This window comes from Acomys russatus, chromosome 7 (genome assembly GCF_903995435.1).
Source record: "Acomys russatus chromosome 7, mAcoRus1.1, whole genome shotgun sequence".
In the NCBI taxonomy this organism is placed as follows: Eukaryota; Metazoa; Chordata; class Mammalia; order Rodentia; family Muridae; genus Acomys; species Acomys russatus.
The window spans coordinates 55,581,851-55,588,515 of record NC_067143.1 but is presented as its reverse complement, the minus strand read 5'-3'; positions in this window follow the sequence as shown (position 1 = coordinate 55,588,515).

Sequence of the window (6,665 nt, the reverse complement as noted above, 5' to 3'; positions counted from 1 at the left end):
GACACTAGGTTCCAGAGACTTGGCCTTCGAACTGATGAACAGGAGTATGCATTTTTTTAAAAGTTTTTTTTTATTTTTTTTTTTTGTATATTTAAGTTGTATGTTTATTTTTAAAGAAATAACTAGGTGCTCGTCCAGCCCAGACTGTGACATGCAAACTATTTTGTCGGGTTTTTTTTTTGTTTGTTTGTTTTGCTTTGCTTTGCTTGGTTTTTTTTTTTTTTTGTTTTTTAGTGTGTGTGTGTGTGTGTGTGTGTGTGTGTGTGTGTGTGTGTGTGTGTGTGTAATTCCTTCTAAACCTTCTCTCATGATGAACAGATTTAGAGGCAGGAACTTCAGGTAAACGAACAGACCAGCAGTGCAAGAGCTCAGGAATTCCCATAATAAATTTAATAGTATTAAGAAAGTCTCTAACCTTTTCTGACTTGTAGTTTCTTATATATATATATATATAAATGTGTAAACTCCCTCATTTCCTGCACCACAAAGGTCACTGAATTTGAGAGGCTCTTCTGGCAGCCTGACTAGAAGTTTTTCTAATTTAGTGAAATTCTCTTGTTTGACCAGGCTACTGAGTGCTAGATCTGTGGGTGCTTCACTGAGTGGAGGAGAGAAGATGCCCCTCTCCTTTCTATTCCCATAAAACTCAAGGAAAGAACTCCCTTCACTTCTTCATGTCCATTCCTGGAACTCAAACCCCTTGTTTCACAGTTTTACACAGAATGGTGGGCAAAACTCTCACCGTGTGAGTTGCTGAAGACTCAGTACCTCCTGTTAGCTGTGTGGTTCAGTACCTTAATTTGTGATAGGGGTTTTCTCCAGACAGTTTATTTGTCATTTTATTATCGAGTTCTAAGATTTGTCTGTTTGTTTGTTTTTGCTTTTTTTTCCTCTTTTTTCTTTTCTTTTCTTTTTTTTCTTTTTATTAATTTATTCTTGTTACATCTCAATGTTTATCCCATCCCTTGTATCCTCCCATTCCTCCCCCCCCCTCATTTTCCCATTATTCCCCTCCCCTATGACTGTGACTGAGGGGGATTACCTCCCCCTGTATATTCTCATAGGGTATCAAGTCTCTTCTTGGCAACCTGCTGTCCTTCCTCTGAGTGCCACCAGGTCTCCCCCTCCAGGGGGCATGGTCAAATGTGAGGCACCAGAGTACGTGAGAAAGTCATATCACACTCTCCACTCAACTGTGGAGAATATTCTGATCATTGGCTAGATCTGGGTAGGGGTTTAAAGTTTACCTCCTGTATTGTCCTTGGCTGGTGCCTTGGTTTGAGCGGGACCCCTGGGCCCAAATCTGCCTATCATATTGTTCTACTTCTAGGTTTCTAGGACCCTCTGGATCCTTTTATTTTGCTATTCTCCCATGCGTCTCTCATTTAGAGTCCCAATAGGATGCCCTCCCCTCTGTCCCAGTTTCCTGGTAAGTGAAGGCTTTTTTGAGACAGGATTTCTCTGTGTAGCCTTGGACTCTCTTTGTAGACAAGGTTGGCCTTGAACTCACAGAGATCTCACAGAGGCAGGCTCCCAGAGTTATGGGATTATAGGCACATGCCACCATGCTTGGCTTCTAAGAATATTTTTAAAATTTATTTATCCACTTTACATCCAAACAGTGGCTCCCTCTCTCTTCCATCTCCTGTTCATTAGAGGGGCCCCCCTTCCCCATCCCCACCCACCCACCCCAGCTCATCGAGTCCCATCAGTACTAAGTTCATCCTTCCTCTGTTGTCTGCTGAGGCAGCCTTGCCAGGCAACATGAGTCTGTGTTGGAGACAGCCCTTCGCTCACTTTACTAGGGGACTCCCAAGAAGCCTGAGCTGCCCATCAGGTACACCTGTATAAGGGGCCTAGGTCCAGTCTACGAATGATCTGAAGACTTTTTTTTACATTGTTTTGTTAGTTCCTCAAAAGTTTCATACAATGTTTTTCTTTTATTATATTTATCCTCCCAACTCGTCTCAGATTAATAGCCCCTTTCATATTTTCCCAACTTTATTAAAAACAAAATCAAAATGAACAAAAACTCAGGAACATATTGTGCTGCCCAAAATATTCTTAGATGTGCTGTCTTCCACTTGAGCACGGTTGATTTCCCAGGGGCTACATTCTTAGAGAACCCCCTGTTTTCCCATCAGTGAATGATTGCTAATAACCCTGTGGCTAGCTTTGTGTGTCCAGCTGCCCTCTCTAGGCTGGGATGTGCTGTCTTGGAGTTGCTCAGGTTTCCTGTATGCTATCATGGCGGCTCTGAGCTCATATGTGAGGCTGCTCTGCTGTGTCCAGAATACATTTTATTCATAGTTCTTCATTCTCTCTGACTCTGGCCCCTTTCCACTCTTCCCCTGTCTCCACTCCCTAAATGGACATAGTATTAAACCAACTCCTTATGTTCTGTAGGGTTTCAACATGCTTGTTAAAACTATAGTGCAAGTTGTTGGTAGTAATTATACAGATTTTACAGTATTGCATTATATATGTTAAATGCTCCAGGAATGTTGGCTGCTAGTATTGTACTTTAATATAATCTTTTTAACTACAGCTAAAAGAATATTTTGGTCCACACTTTATTCTAGTTTGTTTTTAAGTGGCACAGTAATGACAAAATTAATATTTATTGAATTTATTATGTGGTAATACTAAAAATGTTTTGGATAAATGACCCCATGACTACTTTTTAATTATCAAAAGTATATACTATTAATATTCTATTACAGTTAAGAAAAAAGCATTTCAATTTTCCTTAGCATATTCATGCACTTACACATGTACAAATAGTAGAATCTGAATTCATTCCTCAACTACCCTTCTTTCATTTTCCAGGGAATTGCCAGTTCCATTTTCCAGAACATTTATCTACTTCATACTACTTACTATTCAGGATGCTGAAACTTAACTTTTAAGTTCTATTAGCTGCATCAATTGTTGTCACTCTTAGTGTATGTGATACATGTGTAAGTTCAGGTGCATACATAGCATTGTTCACATGTGATGATCAGAGGAAAGATTTTGGAGTTAGCTCTCTCTTTCTCCATTGTCAAAACAGGGTCCCTCTTGTTCCTGCTGGTCTGTGTACTCCAAGATATTTCGTCTGCAAATTTTGAGGGCAATTGTCCTATCTTTGCCTTCCACCTCATCACAGAAAGGCTGAGGTGCCAGATAAGCACTACAGTTTTTAACATGGGATCTGGGGACTGAATTGAGGTCATCAGTCTTGTGTGACAACTGCTCTTATGCACAGAACTTCCTTACTGGCCCTGACAAAACATGCATTGTAGCTTTTGGAACAATGTTATGTATTGTTTAAAGATCCATACGTATATTAGAAACATGAATAAAATCATTGCTTCCAAATTATCTGGCAAAAGCAAGGAATAAGTTGAAAATTCATGAGCTTTTCTTCATCCATATGGTAGAAGGTTTTTACCCATGTGAAAAAAAAAAATCCAAGGGCTGGTTTTGATGATTTCCCATATTCATGTAGCTAGGAAAAGCCCCCATGTCATGCCATTTACTTCAATTTAATTCTGTGCTTGATCATATATCCAATTAGAGCCATAGGACACGGCACAGAAGTAGTCTCTACTCTTACTTTTTGATGAACTAAATCTAATTATTAAATGAACCTCATAGAGAAACAGGCCCAAACAGCTCTGAATTAAGTGACAACTGTAATTCTTTCTCTAAAGTTAGGGTCCTAACAGGTAAGATTTTGGGGTTTTAAAAACTTCCTCTAAACTTAGAGGCCTCACAATATATGAAGAGTAAGGAGGCAGTGGCTACACTACACTAAGCATGCTTCCTTCCTCTAAAATGGTTCCCTCGCTGATCTAGACTGTCAGAGCACCCTCTTTCCTTCCTCAGCTTCTGTTGTTGCCATCCATACAAAAACAAGTTCCCCATGAACTTAGAGCCTTCATAGTTGGAATGACTGTGACAGAAATCCTCCTGGCACCTGGAAGCCAGTTCTAACTTGCTTTCAGTTTCTTGGGGGTAGTGAGTTTAGGTACTCCCATTAGCCCCTTTCATTGGCCTTGACCCTCCCCCTTCCTTTTCGAAATTGTTGAGATGGTCCATGCAAGAAGCACTTCATTAAGAAAGACTGTATTTGTCTTGTGCTAAGCCTCATTTTCATATCCACAAAGAGTAAGAGGGACATAATAAGGAGAATCCTCTAAGCAGACAGAAACAAAAGCTAACTAAAAGAATGGAAGACAAATGAGGTCTGTGAGGAGAGAGATTAGGAGATGATAAGATCAATTATCATTCATTGAAGCCTTTTGCGCTGAATATCGGCCAGCAACTTAGACCTTGCTAAGTCTTCAACTCACTCTTTGAATAGATACCATTAACATTTCTTCTTTTTGTATGACAGGATTGAACTCAGAAGATGCAGGACATTTTTCTAAGGTCAAAATGTCAGAAGAGATACCAGACTCAGTTCAGATTAAGGCTGCTGCTGAGGGATCTTTGCTGCTCTGGTAAGGATGGAGAGGGGAACAGAGGGGAGGTCTGTGGCTGCAAATTTGGAAGCACACATTTCTAGGGCACTGACTACTGAGAACTTTGACTCAGCAAACCCTAGGCCCCCTAGGAGCTGAGAGAGCAGTTTTGGAAGATGTGTCTATCAGAGTTCCCAGACTGGGCAGTGCTGAAGCTGGCTGCCAGCTATCAAGAAGGGTCGCACTCCTGCTGGCTCTGATAGATGACAAGGTCTGGTTTTCAGCTCAGGGTGGAGTCTGTGACTCTTGGGAAAGATAGATCTGAACACAAGAGCAGTAGGAGAAAGGGCGGGGAGAAAAGGCATGTGGCATTTTTATGTCTTTACCACATGAGACTCTCATTCTCTCAACTATGTGAAAACAACCCCCTTAATCCTGATTTTAGGTTCATCATTTATAAAAGTCAGGATCAGAGCTGTGTAGCTATTTGATGATCAAAGTGAAATATATGGTTTATGGATCAGTGATCAACAATTCAGCTCAGAAAGGTCATCTTCCTCAGAACCAGTATGGTCGAACAGCATATAAGTTAGAGAAGATAATAAGACCACTCTACGAATTGTAATGCCAGCCTTAAAGCTTTATATATTAGTAATTGTTTGGATATTGTTAAACAAACAAACCCACCAAACAACAACAAACCCATTCCATGTTGTGTCAGGACCGTCTAACAAGGTACTTTGCCTTTGTCCACAGGCCAAATTTAAGAATACTGACAGCCATTTTCAGTCCAAGAACACTTTCCTAATTAGTGATGCTCTCATCAAGCAAAGGTGTAGACAATTCTCAGGCATAGAAAAGTCTTAGGAACCTGAGCGTAAATTGAGAAGAACACAGTATGATAAGGACTTGGAAGCCAGATGAGTGATATTTGAATATACAATGTATTCGGACTAAAGGAAAATTAAAAGGCTAGTACTCAATTGAAGTCTCTCCATATGTCAGTTGCCATTGCCATCTATGATACTCAAATTCTCTGATACATGTGCAATTAGATCCATTGATGAGTGGCACCTTTTGAGTACTGAGTTGCTAGGATCTCATTGAAATCATTATTATAAATTTACTTATGCTCATAGCAACATTCAGAAATGAATTGTTTGTCTTCTTTACTGGTGAAGAAGGAACACAAAGATAATAGTGTGAATAAATTTCTAAGACCACATAGAGAACGAACTAGTTATTATACCCAAGTGTACTGATTGCTATGCTGTGTATAGTATATCACTTCTTGGTAAGTGTGTGGTATTAAAAACTAAAGAAAAGTCATTGGCCTGACCTTACAGAGCTTCCCAAAGTGACACTACAAGGTCATTTCTGAAGAACACTCCTGTAACAAGAAAATACAAAAGAAAAGGTCTATTGTGGGCTCAAGGAAGTAGAAACACAAACTCCTTCTCCCTGGTCACCTCTTTTGAGATTTACTTCATGAAGAGTTGGGGTCACATGGCCATATAAATACCCCATCTTTTTGTGAAATAGCATTCTCAGCACGATGGCTGTAAAAATCAAAATAATCAGCTGAAAAATATTGAGAATGATGTACGTCTTACAGTATCAAATATGAAGGAACGATGTCATCCTTAGTGTAAAAAGAAGCAAACAAATGCAACTCATTAGCAAACAAAATTGACATCTTGTTTAAAAAGTAGTAAAATTACATTTATAGCAAAGATCAAGCCAGTTAGCTCTCTAGCATGGAGTGAGGGGAGGGTAACATCCTTAACTGAGGAGCTATTGCTAATTGGTGGCTTCATGGGAAGGAAGAGTCCATTTTCTTGAAGGGTGTATCTCCCAAGTAGTTCTACTACCCTCCCGTGGATGGTCTTACACTCATTGGCAGAATGAACTGGACTCAGGGAGTTATTAAAAAGATTAAATAAAATAAAGAACAGGATATTAAATTCAAAAGGAGTAGAGAGGTAGAGGTAGATCTGGAAAGGGCTGAGAGATGAAAGGGGGTGAATATGATCAAAATGCACTGTAGGAAATTTTCAAAAATTCATGAAAATATTATCTTTAAAATTAAATATATAAAATATAGAGCTCAAGATATACCTGTATATCATTCTTCTTCATTCAGGGCTATATCTTATTGGAAAGATTGGGAAGAAAATTTAATGACATGTTGAAAATGTCTAAAGTAAGAAGAGATAG